We start from the raw sequence: 16,209 nt of genomic DNA on the forward strand, positions 1-16,209 counted from the left end.
TTTTTTAAAAGTTGAACTTGCATTAATTTTACATGGCTTTCTAAACATGCCGCTCTCTTTTGCGAGACGCGAGTGCAACGCTGATAGATGTCCCTTTAGAAAATGTGATAAATATGCGTTCTGTGTGAACGGCTTGGTTTCAGTTTCGCCATAAACAACATATTCGCCACACTGATGCTCTCGTTTTCCGCTATATATTGAATGAACCAACGTAGCAGCGCCGCATCTAGTGGGTTCAACTGGATAAGCTAACAAAAGCATTAAAATGCAATGACACTTACATTGTCGTCGCATTTCGTGCGCCACTGGTAAGGCTGCCTGACGGCAGACGCAGACCTAAAATTCGAATGCAACGTTTTTGCATTCAAATGTGGATTTTTTTTTAAAAATTAGACGAGTATTTGAAATTAGATTTTTTTTTTTTTTTGACAGCCCTAATGAGTAGTGAAAGCTGTAAAAAAAATCTGAGGATCTACTAACACTAAACTATGGTTGATTGTGCTTCTGGGTTCAAAGTAAGACTTTCAACACCTTTATCTAAGACTGAGAAAGAGTTGTTTTGGTCATGATGAATCAGTATCCAACATAATATCCTGGACTCATATCCTGAAATTCTGATGATCAGGCCCAACTGTCTTCACATAAACATGCACACACACTTTGACTCACACACTAGCGCATGCTGAATCAGACCCAGGCATATATATAAAAAAAGAAAGTAAATGCTTTGATATCTACACACTAGGTACCACATGCTCTAATGAAAAGCACTCATTCTGAAACATTCAGCTGTGTGATAGCTTTGATTAGCCAAAGGGTTTGCACCAGATTGCCTTTATAGTGGCCTTTTATATAAGGTTCTTTAGCTAATCATATTACATCTCCATCAGATAGCTGAGGGTGTAGTAAGTTTAAAGCAGCACAAATATATATAAGCACAGAACCAGTTAACTGTGCTCTCTGCCCTAATTTACTAGCCATATTCTTTGTATGCTCACTCTGAGGCCACAAAACATATTTGAACACTTTAAGCCACAATTAAAATATCAAACTTAGTTGCATCTGCAAACAAATGATACAAGAGTTTTTCTCATAACTAACTTAATTCTTTTAATATGAAAACGTACTTGCATGTTGTGAGTCAGAAGTGCCAGACTGTCCTTGCAAAGTTGGAACTGCAGGTTCAGGAAACAGTCCTCCATAAAATGCGCTGCACACATCTGAATATTTGGTTTGAACTGTTCTGGAACAGTGTTGTAAATACAACTTGACCACTGATTTCTAGTTGTGTCCTCTTTTGGAAGACCAAACAAAGTAGTTTTGCTTTCACAATGAAACACAGCGCCTTCACGACATGGCGGCGGCGGCAACAACAATACTAGAGCGAGAATCAAAGTTACGCCTTCTTTCTTTGCGTGAACATTTGGGCGGTGTTATGCAAATATTCCCACATCGTGACGTAGACATGTGGGGGGTGTTTAAACGAGGCGTTTTAGGTAGGCGTGGACGAGACTTTTATAAAGAATATCTCTTTGAGTTTGAGAATTTAGTCTTTGCAACTTTAGGGATCTTATCTATTCACGAACAGCTTGTAACACTCCAAAGAGAAAGGAAAACTTGAAATCGCATCACATGACCCCTTTAATGTCATTCAGGCAACCCATCAAGTAGTCAGTTTTGAAAATATGTACGTTTAATGATCCCTACTTGTTAAATGCAACTTGCTTTAACATTTTGTGTAATGCAGCATAATTCATATGCTTTTAAGAGACATTTAATCCGATTCTTGCCAACCAGAGAACGACAGAAAATGGCTCGTCTTAGTGGCTAGTTTTCTGATGTTCTTTTTTAATTTTTTAAATATTTATTTATTTATTTGCTGTTTACAGAGGCATTTAATGTGTAAAATACAACAAAATTGGTTGCAGCATCTTTAACTGGGACGTGTCCAAGGTTTGGGGCCACTGCACAGTCAGCATCCCAGAAGCCTACTTCAAGGTTCACTGTTTTTGACCCCTTAATAATGTGTATGTGGTGGCAATATTATACTTTAAAAGTTATTGAATGACAAGAATCAGTAGATTGGGGTGGAACTACATTGACTTCCTGCTCACATGCCTATAATATTCAGTGCTTATGAAACAACTCCAAATTGAGCTTGTGCTATAGCCTGAGGTATTTTCCCAATGTTCGCTGTTTTCTCCTAGGCCAGCCGGTGTAGCTTTTTGTTTTTTCTATGGATGTTGCTGAAATAGACTTTAACTTAGCTCCGCATTCCAGTGAATTAAAGATTTGATTAGCAGAAAAATAACCATCTGCAGTTAAATGCTGCAGCTGTCTGGTGCAAACAGCTTAAATGCACTCTACTGCCCAGTGAGGTGACCATTTGTGCAGTAGTCTGTCAGTGAGCTATATCTTAAGTAGTGTTGTTTAAATACCGGATTTGTCTTGATTAATATAAGTACATGGGCGTGATGGGATAAATTTAGTGTAAACGCACCATAACAACTCACATTAGCACACTTGACTTACATTAGCTCAATTCCAGTTTAATAGATCCATCTGTTTTTGGCCTTGTTAAAAGAGGAGCTTTGAAAAATGTCTACAGTTCTTTTTTTGAAAATGTCCTCTGTGGAAAATCATCTGGTTTGGTGGTAAATGCTCTGGTAGTTTCACTCTTTTCAGTATGATGGGAGTGAGTTATTGAGTGGTACTGCTTTGTTAGTGTGGAATAGCCTTTCCTTCATGGAATTTAAAGTCATATATTTGTTACTGTTGTGCATACTTAAATAATATATCTGTCCATTTGCCAAAAGTGAGCACCATGTACGTTTTCTGCGAGATAGTGTAGTTCTTATAATTCAACAAAATATACTCTTTATAATATTCCCAGCTACTAAGAACATTGTGAGGAAGTGGAAGTGTGGGTTTATTGTCCTTCTGTCAAAGAATGTCATGACATTATTATTATTATTATTATTATTATAATTTTTTACTAAAAGCGGTAATATTTAGCAGTGATAAATAATATTTATTTATAAATATTATTTATTATAATATTTATCACTCCTGCTGATGTTTAGACAGCATTTCTGAACCCTCCTCTTCTATAGTGACTTTTACACTCAGATTTTCCTTATGGTAATATAACTCTGAAAGCTTATGGAATCATGTTTCCTCCAGCATCAAAATCAGAGCTACTAAACTAGCAATGATATAAGTTTTAGACATATTTCACCAAAACTGCTATTCATCCATATACAGGGAAATGAACAGAAAGAATAATTAATGTGAATATTTTCATTTTTAAAATCTAAAGAACCTTTCTCCATTCTAAAGAACCTTTTGTGCAATAGAAAAGGTTTAATTGATATTAAAGGTTCTTCATGGAAATGTGGATGCCAATAAAGAACCTTTATAGAAGAAACTTAACTTTTTAAGGTGAAGGGCCAAAAACCAAACTTTATTGAGGGGGGTGGGTCAAAAGTAAATTTTGCATTATATCCGGCTACAGTATATTACCGTTTATTAAAATGTATTCAATTTAACATTTAAAAAAAAAAATAAATAAATAAATAAATTTTTTAAAATCAAACTAATATCAATTAAGAAATAAAACTCAAAAAAATGTTAAAATGTAAAAATTTTAATGGCATGTTTTTCTCCAACCTTTTTTCCCCTCTTCATGTAATATGTCATCCAGGGGTTAACTTTGGCCTGCGGGCCCTGGTTTGGGCATCTCTGCTTTATAGTGTGTGGCTGACAAAGAATAGGGCATTTCTATAGTAATAGTTTTGTGATGCATATCGGTCAGTGTGATCTTAAAGGGGTTAGTTTACATTGCTTACTTGACCTCATTCTTTTTTTGCATCTGTTCTCCAGGTTCCAGAGATCATCAGCACTCTCAGGCAGGCCGGCAAAAGTTCTGCCCGACAAGAAGACACTCCCTCATCTCTGCCTAGCAATGGCCAGGCAGATGCCTCCTGCACCACAGCAATGACGGCTGATGCAGCAACAGCCTTTGCGAAGAAATTTGAGGTGTTGTTCTGTGGGCGAGTGGTGGTGGCCCATAAGAAAGCACCACCTGCATTAATAGATGAGTGTATTGAGAAGTTTGGACGTGTCAGCGTCACAGGATCACTTGCAGCGGGCATCAGGCGGGCTTTCTCGCTCAATCAGGTTCCAATCAACATTCATGTTTTTAGATTTTCCTAACCTAATACTAGATACAGTATATACTGGATATGTACTAGATTTAACATTTGGATTTTTTCTGACTCCTCATTGATGTAGAAAATACTTTGTATTGTGATTAATGTGGTTAATTTTGCATTAGGTTTTACATTTTTTTTTTATGTTAACATTAGGGCTTTCAGTCTATTAAAATATTCAGTTGATCAAATTAATCTTGCAATGTTTGCAAACTGCAGCAAAGCACACAAGTCAGGGATAGTCTCCAATAATTAAATAATCAAATATCTTCCCTACACTGTATATTATTATATTATATGATATTATATTTTTTATTTATTATTTTACATGAAATAACATATAATATGTCTGCTTTTAATATGTATATTATATCCATTATCATAGCATCATTTTCATGGCCATTCTCCCCCAACCCTGTTTATTTTGAAATGTTCATTTTTTTTATATATTTCTTTTAATTTCATTTTGTCCTTTAATAGATCTTTTTTTTTCTTTCAGATGGTGAATGGAACAAACGAGGGAGCAGATGGAGGAGGAAAGCGACCTCTGTTTTTTAAAAGAGATCAGAGTTTTCCATTTCTGCAGGCATTGGATGAGAACGGCCTCTCACCGGAGCTCCAGCGACGGGCAGCAGACGGAGCCACCGGGGTCCAACCCACTAGCTTACAGGAGAACAGAACCATGCTGTTCACGGTGAGTGATGCACACTCTCCACCTCACACATGCGCCAATATAAGCAACTGCTGCTCTTTCACCTTTGTTTAGCCCAGGTCCTTTTGTTTGTTCTTATGTAGATCACATCGAAATCTGCTTCTCATTCACTTTTTCAATATAAAATCTGCTTTTCCCAAATCTGTATGTTGGCACATTACCCACATAATCCACAAAATGGATTTTAGTTGAAACACCATAGCTAAAGGAGTACACTCTTTGTTTATGAAAAACTGGCGATTCTGGATTGTATGAAAAAAAAATTGGATTGATATGTTACATTAACATGTACAACATATAAACACAACATTATCTCTGAAGCTTTTGAAGGTTTCAAAGAAGCTCTTTTTGTCTTAATATTTTCCTGTAGAGATATGGCACACAGCTAAACATTTTAAAGTGCATGTTCTGTGGAGTTATCAGCGTGACTCGTGAGGGGTCAGCATGTCTTATGTCTGTGTGTATGCATGTCTGTGCATAGACATTTGTGCAGGTGTTTATCCGTCTGCATGTGGTACTTTTATGGTCATAGCACTTTGAAGCACCAATTAAATGTTTATTTCATGGTCTTTCTTTTATTTTTCCCTCGCTCTCTGTCTCTCTCACTTTGAATTCCACGTTCCTCACCCCCATGTGGAGTGTGAGATGGTATGTCAATGTTGTAGCCTTAAGGACATAGAGATTCTCTTGAAACAAGTCTGTGCTAAAACCATCCCTGCTTCTTTTCAAACAAATCTGTTAACATACAGTAGCCCAAAATGGACAATTATTTTTTTAAAGGAAATTTGTAGTGTTTATCATAAATTATTTAACCATGCACATTATTATTATTATTATTTTTAATCCCCTTTCTCTAATGACGTATTCACTAGCCTGAGGGTGGGATGGGAACTTCTCCCCTCCAGCAATCTGTCAATCACGTGAGATCGCAGCAATAGCCAATGACAGTGATCCAACGATCCATTCAGTTCCTGATGGATAAAATCGAGTCCCATCCTACTTTTTTTTCTCTCATTTGACAAGCCAGTTCACTCAGATATACGTCACAATAGGGAAGAAAAGATGACCACCACTTCTGTTTCATACTGACGTCATGTCATTGCATTACATCACAAAATATCAAACCAATTGCCATTTGTTTTAACAAAAATATAGCACACTTTTGGAAAAAAAAAAAAAAAAAAACTCTGGTATGTTTTAAATTATACGCTATAATTCATTAGTTTGGAGTCGGTAAGATATTTAGATTTGTTTGAAAAATACAACAAAAGCAGTAATATTTTGATATATTTTTACACATCAAAATAATGGTTTTCTACTTACTGTACTTTTTTAAACTGTATTATTCCTGTGATGGTAATGCTGAAATTTCAGCAGCCATTACTCCAATCTTAAGTATCATTATCAGTATTAAAAACAGTTGTGCTGCTTAATATTTTGTGGAAACCTTAATCATTTTTTGAAGATTCTTTAATGAATAGAAAGTTCATAAAGAACAGCAGTTATTTGAAATAAAATAAATAAAAATATTATATTTCTTTCAAAAGAAAGCCCATTTGTACTGACCCCAAACTTTTGAATGGTAGTGCAGTTACAAAGTAGATATATTGTTTAGCTATATTGATCTTCTAATTAACTAGTTAGGTTAGACCAATTAATTAATGATTTGTTTCAGTTTGATTGGTGCACATGAATATGTGAAGGGCTGCACACTTTCATATTGTCATAGTCTGATCTAGAAGAACACAGAGTTAAAATTTGGACTGTGCTGTGTCATTTATTGTTCAAAGATGCATACAGCAAGCTACACATATTGTTGGCCAAACACTTTTTCTCTGACTGACAGGAAGCTGTCAGCTCCTCAGCAGGAAATTACCTAGCAATAATGATGAACATTACAGTTAATAATTTAAAAATAAATACCAAGTTGCCTGCAGCAGCAGCCCCAGTTTTATGAAGCTGCATTGCAGCCACTCTGTTCCAGTTTTATTTGTTTGGTCTTTTCTTCATAAGGAAGTCACACCAAATGTGTGGTGATGTGTTGGCTTTTTTTTTTTTTTTTTTTAGAAATTGTGTGTAATCATCCAAGGGGGAAGAAATGGTCACAATGTGTGCATATTTTGTTAATGTTCTCTGAAAATGTGAACAGTCTGTGATTTTACACACAGTGACAGGATACTGGTCAGGATTATGCTTGTGCCCATAAATCAGACCAGTGTTTCCTGCACTCTTTTCATTGGCTGTGCTGCAAAAGAAATTCTATTTTAGCTGAGTTGTGAGTTCAAAGTCTGAATTTAATGTATTATTATGTATGACCCAGTCTCTCGTGTCACAAAAACAACACACTTTTGCTGGCTACATGCAGAAAGCAAACATACAGCGACAGCATTGTGATCAGAGATGATTCTGAATGAGCATTTGACACTGATTAGGCAATGATTTTTGATGCAGTAAAGTTTGCAGAAATGCTTTGTTTTGGTTGGTCAGTTGCAACAGTCTCTTATGGTGCTTTTCCACTGCGTGGTACGACTCGGCTCGGTACGGTACGCTTGGAACCCCAACCGAGGTGGTACTAAAAAAAGTACCAGGTACTGTACCCAGTGGAAAACCCCCGAAAGTGAACCGTGCCGTACCATGCAGTGGAAAAGCGCCATTATATTACACTGCTGATGTGCTCTTTCCAGATTCATTCAAATTCTTACTTATTTATTGTAAAATGAAACTGGAGAACTTCAGTATTAATAGTAGGCCTATAGTAATATCGTTGAAGTCTTTGTCTTGTTGCTCGAACAATTGTTTTGTACACTGTAATGGATAAGAAACGCAGGTAAGATTTTAAAATGGTTTCTTCTCAAATCAATATTTCATGTCCTATTTATGTGGTGAAAAGCTGGTACGACTGTACAGTGTCATGTTTGAACTTGTACTACAGAGGAAAACTGGAGGCGGGAGATCTAGTCTCATGGAGCAAATATGTGCATGATCATCTAGTGAAAACCAAAACACACACACACACACAAACATACTAATTTGAATTTTAACATTGTATTTACACTGTAAAACAGCCTCAGCTCTAACTCACTTGGTCAACATCCCAGGAAGAGCTATTATTAATGACTTTAATGCATATGTTTACTCTATGCAAGGAGAATTTCACTTTCCATCTTTTACCTATACACCCATATTAATTTATGAATTTATGTCTGTCTGTTGCAGATTGGCCGCTCTCAGATATTTCTTGTGAGTCCTGACACTAAGAAAGTGGCCATAGAGAAGAGCTTCAGAGAGATTTCCTTCTGTTCTCAGGTCTGTTCTGTCATGTTGATGATAGGCTGTTGTGGCAGCCAATTAATTCTCTTATGTCAACATAATGGCTTTTTCTTAAACAGAAGTCTGATTAACACTCAGGCTTGTTTGAGCAAGATTTCAATTAAAATAGCTGAATGAAATCTGAAAAGAAATCAGCTCTTTGTCTTTGCGCTTGTCCAGACCTGTTTTGTAAATATTTTTATTCAATATTTTATTTAAACATAGTTGCCAAATCAGGTATTGCAGCCTGTTAGTGGATGCTTCACAATATTAAAAGTTTCTATTATTAAATTTATTAGTTATTTATTTCTTTTGAATGCGTTTGAATGAAAAAATGAATGCTGTTATTCAGCAAGGATGCATTAAATTGACCAGAAGTGACAGTAAAGTCATTTATAATGTTACAAATTCAAATAAGTGCTGTTCTTTTGAGCTTTTTAATTAATCATACAATCCTGAAAATATGTATCACAGTTTCCACAACTGTTTTCAACATTGATAATAATAAGAAATGTTTCTTGAGCACCAAGCATATTAGAATGATTTCTAAAGGATCATGTGACAGTAGCCGCTTTTCCACTGTCGGGCCAGTGCTTTAAACGGGCGGGGCAGGGCTAATAGCCTCGGACCTGTAGCACCGAGGCCAAAATCACGCTGCGTTTCCACCGTCGGGCCAGAAGCTCCGCTGCGCTTCACTAAAACCCGCCCTTTACACGCCTCTCAGGAACAACGTCACGCAACCCCATCACCAACAAAGAGAAGTTAGCAGAAAACGAATAAGAAATAAGTCACTGGAACTAGTGCGATCACAAAACGAACATGATAAAAGCGGCCGTTTGTTTGCATGCTTTGTTAAAGATTTAAATCCAAAAGCATCGATGTTTTACAGTAATAATAATGATACATTGATTATAATGAATTAATTTGTCAGGATTGAAAATTAGTCACACAGAAATAAAGCGGTATGAACATAGCATACCTACTTATTCAGTCGAGTCTGTTACTGTTGATTTGTAGTCACAGTATATACATCACATTTAGAAAGAATGATAATTTCTATATTTTTATAAAAGCCAAATCAGGTATTGCAGCCTGTTAGTGGATGCTTCACAATATTAAAAGTTTCTATTATTAAATTTATTAGTTATTTATTTCTTTTGAATGCGTTTGAATGAAAAAATGAATGCTGTTATTCAGCAAGGATGCATTAAATTGACCAGAAGTGACAGTAAAGTCATTTATAATGTTACAAATTCAAATAAGTGCTGTTCTTTTGAGCTTTTTAATTAATCATACAATCCTGAAAATATGTATCACAGTTTCCACAACTGTTTTCAACATTGATAATAATAAGAAATGTTTCTTGAGCACCAAGCATATTAGAATGATTTCTAAAGGATCATGTGACAGTAGCCGCTTTTCCACTGTCGGGCCAGTGCTTTAAACGGGCGGGGCAGGGCTAATAGCCTCGGACCTGTAGCACCGAGGCCAAAATCACGCTGCGTTTCCACCGTCGGGCCAGAAGCTCCGCTGCGCTTCACTAAAACCCGCCCTTTACACGCCTCTCAGGAACAACGTCACGCAACCCCATCACCAACAAAGAGAAGTTAGCAGAAAACGAATAAGAAATAAGTCACTGGAACTAGTGCGATCACAAAACGAACATGATAAAAGCGGCCGTTTGTTTGCATGCTTTGTTAAAGATTTAAATCCAAAAGCATCGATGTTTTACAGTAATAATAATGATACATTGATTATAATGAATTAATTTGTCAGGATTGAAAATTAGTCACACAGAAATAAAGCGGTATGAACATAGCATACCTACTTATTCAGTCGAGTCTGTTACTGTTGATTTGTAGTCACAGTATATACATCACATTTAGAAAGAATGATAATTTCTATATTTTTATAAAAGCTCCCGAACAAAAACCATTATTATATTTTTATGACATAGGCGGAGCTAAACTCTCGAGACGAGACTTATGACAGATAAAATATGTTTCTAAATAAATACATGATTGTTGTTTGCATGCTTTGTTAAAGATTTAAATCCAAAAGCATCGATGTTTTACAGTAATAATAATGATACATTGATTATAATGAATTAATTTGTCAGGATTGAAAATTAGTCACACAGAAATAAAGCGGTATGAACATAGCATACCTACTTATTCAGTCGAGTCTGTTACTGTTGATTTGTAGTCACAGTATATACATCACATTTAGAAAGAATGATAATTTCTATATTTTTATAAAAGCTCCCGAACAAAAACCATTATTATCTTTTTATGACATAGGCGGAGCTAAACTCTCGAGACGAGACTTATGACAGATAAAATATGTTTCTAAATAAATACACGATTGTGATAGAGAATAAGAAGCTGACGTCTGATTTCTTCAAGCGGTCGTATTTAACATGTTTACTATGGTAGCCTAACGTTAATGGCTAGCATGCAGTCTTTTGCATCGCTTATAAATATTTCTGCTTTGTATGGTGATCATAATCCACATCGGATCTCAAACAGAAGTTATTTCAAACACTCGCTTCTGTCTGAAAGTGAGTTTTGAGCTAAAATTATTTTAAAAGCCTTTAATGCTGGTGTTAGCTGTTAACTTTATGAAATGATCCGCGGTGCTGGCACTCTCCAGACGTGGAGAAACTCCGCCTTTGTTCATAACCACTCCTCTAGCCCCAGCAGGCCCGCTTTGGCCCAAGATTTTCGTTGGGCCAAAAAACCTGGCCCATTGGCCCCGAGGAAGCACCGACGAGGCACGATCAAGCCCCGGAAGTGACAGTGTAAACGCGACTGGCCCTGGCACGCACTAGCATGCCCGCTTTTGACCCGACAGTGGAAACGCAGCTACTGAAGACTGAAGTAATGGCTGCTGAAAATTCAACTTTGCCATCACAGGAATAAATTACATTTTAAAATATAGTAAATTAAGGAAGTTATTTTAAATTAAGTGACAGTGTAAACGCGACTGGCCCTGGCACGCACTAGCATGCCCGCTTTTGACCCGACAGTGGAAACGCAGCTACTGAAGACTGAAGTAATGGCTGCTGAAAATTCAACTTTGCCATCACAGGAATAAATTACATTTTAAAATATAGTAAATTAAGGAAGTTATTTTAAATTGTAAAAAAAAATATTTCACAATTACTGTTTTATAGATAAATGCAACCTAAGTGAGCATAAGAAAATTATTTCAAAAACATTAAAAAGCCTTACTAACCCCAACTTTTGAACAGTAGTTTAGTTGTGTCTAGTTGGCCCCTTTAAGTTTTTTTCCCCTTATTAATTTTTTCTTTATTTATTTTTTCTTTAGGGTATTCGTCATGTGGACCACTTTGGCTTTATATGCAGGGAGTCGGTGGAATGTGGTGGTTGCCAGTTTGTTTGCTATGTTTTCCAGTGTGCTAACGAAGCTCTGGTGAGAACCATTGATAAATAGATGAGGAGAGATGAATACATTGTTTCAGTCTGAAGAGCATATTCCGAATAGTTGCTTAAGAGAAGACAGAAATGTTATGTTCTTGTTCAGTCAATTGAGAATGAAAATACTTATGTCTTATGTAACTGTTTTAGCACACAAAGAACAATGCAATTTTTATGTACAAAAATATTTTGTTGCATGTTACAAATACTATATCATGAAATTATGAAATTTTACTTCAATGAATTTATAGCTATAAATAGTATACTTCTACAGGATGCAGTTATTGTTCTCTAAACTCTTTCCAATCTGTCAAGATAGACGCTTACAGCTGTTCTGTGTGAATGTCACTCTTTCATGTTTAGGTGGATGAGATCATGTTGACATTGAAACAGGCGTTCTCTGTGGCCGCCCTCCAGCAGAACAGTAGGACCCAGAGTCAGCAGTGTGACAGTTGTCCCCTACAGCAGCTGCACAAGCTGTGTGACAGAATAGAGGGTGAGACATATACTTTTTGTCATATCACTCATAGCTATCATGTTTTATCCCTGTATCAGCCCATTCCTCATTCTTACTGTATTCCTTTATTTTTGCACCTGTCAGAGGTTCTGAGTAACAAACCTTCTAGTGCACACATTTATTGCCAGATTTTCTGGTACACTAAAAAAATAGTTCAACCAAAAATTACAATTCTGTCTGTTTTTTTTTTTTCTTGAATCATGAAAGGAGATATTTTGAAAAAAAGGTCCCACTCCTTTTTCCATACAAAAACATATACACTACTAAATATTTTTGAGAAAAGTCACTTGTGCTCACCAAGGCTGCAAAATACAATAAAAACTGAAACATTTTTAATAGTGTTTTAATATATTTTAAAATGTAGTTTATTTCTGTGATGTAAAGCTGAATTTTTAGCAGCCTTTACTCCACTCCTCAGTGTCAAATGATCCTTCAAAAATCATTCTAATATGGTAAACTGATGCTCAAGAAACATTTCTTCTTTTTATTAATGATGAAGACCGTTGTGCTAAATAATATTTTTGTAGAAACCTCTTATACTTTTTCAGGATTCTTTGGTGAATTTATTTTAAATAGATTTTTTTGTTACAATGTAAAAGTACTGTCACTTTTGACCAATTTAACAATGCACCCTTGCTGGATAAAATATTGATTTATTTAAAAAAATAACGCCTTATCATAGGCGTAGCTTGACATTGAGCTTGGCGGGGCCGATTAAGACCAATTAATTTATATTGTAAAATCTATGTCTAGGTTTTGTTTTGTGTAAATTTGGATGTAAATAGTCCTCTTCCTGACATAAATGTAGTATACCCAGCTGCTACAACGGAGCGTCCAGCGGATTACTTTTATGAGACTATGCAGGTCTGGAGTCGTCAAGCATGGCTTCTTCATCTGACTTTATTTTGGTTAGGTCCAGATTTCTCTGCAGTTATTGTACATAGTAAAAACTGTGAATATGCAGATATGCCAAAATGCAGATTCGTCACGCAACAACTTACGCAAATGAGATTAGGGAAGACATTGCTAAATTTGATTTTATCTATTTATTTACAAAAGAACAATTTAGAATTGTTAGTATTAAAATAACTACATTATATGCACATTTACTTTTAATTTGAAAATATTATTAATAAAAAAAAATACTTAAAATCTTTCTTGCCCTTTTTGGGACTTATTACCCCCTTGGTCACTATACTTTTTTTTATGAAAGGGGCAATGGGAGAATTTTCGGTCAGACTTTATTTTAAAGTCCAATTCTTGCTACTAAAAACCATTAACTATGACTTTTGCCTCAAACTCCTAATTTGCTGTTTACTAATAGTAAGTAAGGTAGTTGTCAAATTGGGTAGGATTAGGGATCTAGTAAACAAGTCAAGTGAAGTCACCTTTATTTATATAGCGCTTTTAACAATACAGATTGTGTCAAAGCAACTGAACAGCATTAATTAGGAAAATAGTGTGTCAATAATGCAAAATGACAATAGTAAACACTCATTTTTCAGTTAAAGACCGTTCATCATTCAATTCAGTGATGTCATCATCCAGCTCAGTTCAGTTTAAATAATATCTTTGCAATCAAGTCAATGATATCGCTGGAAATGAAGTGTCCCCAACTAAGCAAGCCAGAGGCGACAGCGGCAAGGAACCAAAACTCAATCGGTGACAGAATGGAGAAAAAACCTTGGGAGAAACCAGGCTCAGTCGGGGGGCCAGTTCTCCTCTGACCAGACGAAACCAGCTGTTCAATTCCAGGCTGCAGCAAAGTCACATTGTGCAGAGGACTCGTCTGGTTCCTGTGGTCTTGTCCCGGTGGTCGTCTGAGACAAGGTCTTTACAGGGGATCTGTATCTGGGGCTCATCTAGTTGTCCTGGTCTCCGCTAAACAACCAATATGTTAATAACAGGCATGCTGATTTGCAAATAGTTAATAGTGAGAATTGGTCCCTATACTAAAGGGTTACCGAATTTTCATAATATCTCCTTTTGTGTTGCATAGAAGAATGGAAATCATACAGATTTGAAATTAAATGTGAGTAAGTTATGACGGAGTTGTACATTTTATGTGAACGATCCCTTAAACACTGTAATAATGGCAGAATTGAAAAATTGTTTATTCAGAACATGAATTAGGATGAGAGATTTATTTATTTCAGAATTCTATGGGATGCAGCGGTGCATACTTGTGTTTGTTTCTTTGTGCATGGCATGACTCTGTTTATGTGCAGGTCTTCATCCATCCAAAGCTAAACTGGAACTGCAGAAGCATTTGGCAGGTCTGGATAATCAGGAGCAGGCAGCTGTGTTTGAGAGCACCATGGTGAGTTCAGTTATTCCAAACTTAAAACCGCTATTACAGACTACACAAATACGCTTTAGCTTCCCTGTTCTTAGGATTAGCAGTGTGTGTCAAATCCTTTAAGTGCGGCATTCAAGGAATGTGTGTTCTGTTCAGAGGGTGTGACTGGTGTAAATGAAACCAGTTAGTCCACTCATCTAGAATCCTGAAACTACACTCAAACCTGAACTCTTAACATCCTGATGATGAATGAATGGACTGCTATCCTCTGAGCATTATGTGTCTAGATTTTTGACTTTGTGGCAGACGTTTAGATTTAATTTCAGCTTTGAAGGTGCAACATAAAGAGATTTGTCTTTGCAATATTAATTTAAATATACCCCTTGATTTAAATATATTGATTTTATAAATTGACCCCTTCTTTCACATAACTTTTATATATGTAGTAGTTTTGGTCCTCAGACTAGCTTAAATTGTGAAAATATTGTAATAAATTTGTAAGAAATGCTGAGTAAATTCCTTCTGCTCTCTGCTGGTTGGATTTCTCTCTGACCATGTGTGCTCTGTAAGATCGATGATGCCACCTTGTGGAAATTTGCAGAAGTTAAACCTTTGTTTGTGTGTTTGAACAGAAAGCCAGGCCTAAGTCAGATCAGGAAGAGAACGAGTTAATTGTGACATGTCTAAGACGACTGTATGAGGAGAGACAAAAGACACACACTCACACACACAACGGACAAACAAAAAAGGTACACCTCCATTTAATGTCATCAAGCTCCTTATGGACTCCCATTATGTCAGTCTGTTTTAAAAGTAAAAGTGAAAAGTAAATATTACACCTCACTAAAAGTACAACTGAGATCTTGGGGTTTTGGAGATAGATGTCTGTCCATATACAATTCTGTATGTATGCATGTGTTAGACTTCTCAGGAGGTTGCGGTGAATGCTGAAGGCACCGTCAGTTCCAGTCGAGTGCGTCTGGAGGAGCTCAAGACTAGAGCAAAAAGATCCCTCACTGAATCACTGGAGGGGATCTGGAAGGTATGCATACATTTTACACATTTTGAACACGAGTAGACTATAGGACTTGTAGCAAGATACATGTAATTTATGGAAAAATGTATGTCTTTAAATAATAGGGCAGCAGTAAGTCCAAATCCCAGAGGGAGAACAGTGAAGGAGAGAGCAACTCCTCCAGCTCCACCACACTGAACAGCACAAATCAGGTCTGCAGAACTCTTACATCATTAATATATATTAGTGCTGGGCAACGATTAATTTTTTTTAATCGCGATTAATTGCATTGTTATGCACAAAATTCAATAATGAATTCAAAAGTAGTGTATTGTGCACTTTTTTCATTTAAAGGTGGGGTAAGTGATTTCTGGTAGCCAATGTTGACATTTGAAATCACCAAAACAAACACGCCCCTACCCCAAAAGGGTCTATTTTGATAGCTCTGCCCCACACATACGTAGGCAACCCAGGCAACGATTAGTTCTGTGAAACAAAGCAAGACCAATGTTACACCGCGTCAACACCGGACGCGAGTGGTGTGGCGCGACAAAAGGCAGAACTCTTACATCATTAATATATATTAGTGCTGGGCAACGATTAAATTTTTTTAATCGCGATTAATTGCATTGTTATGCACAAAATTCAATAATGAATTCAAAAGTAGTGTATTGTGCACTTTTTTCATTTAAAGGTGGGGTAAGTG

At 36.3% G+C, this 16,209-nt stretch overlaps 1 pseudogene; it reads left to right on the plus strand.

Moving 5' to 3' along the window:
* LOC107565957 (TBC1 domain family member 1-like) overlaps positions 1 to 16,209 on the plus strand; it is a 52,027-nt pseudogene that overhangs the window by 1,872 nt on the left and 33,946 nt on the right.

Source organism: Sinocyclocheilus grahami, unplaced genomic scaffold, assembly GCF_001515645.1.
Source record: "Sinocyclocheilus grahami isolate Dianchi unplaced genomic scaffold, SAMN03320097.WGS_v1.1 scaffold1037.1, whole genome shotgun sequence".
Taxonomy (NCBI): Eukaryota; Metazoa; Chordata; class Actinopteri; order Cypriniformes; family Cyprinidae; genus Sinocyclocheilus; species Sinocyclocheilus grahami.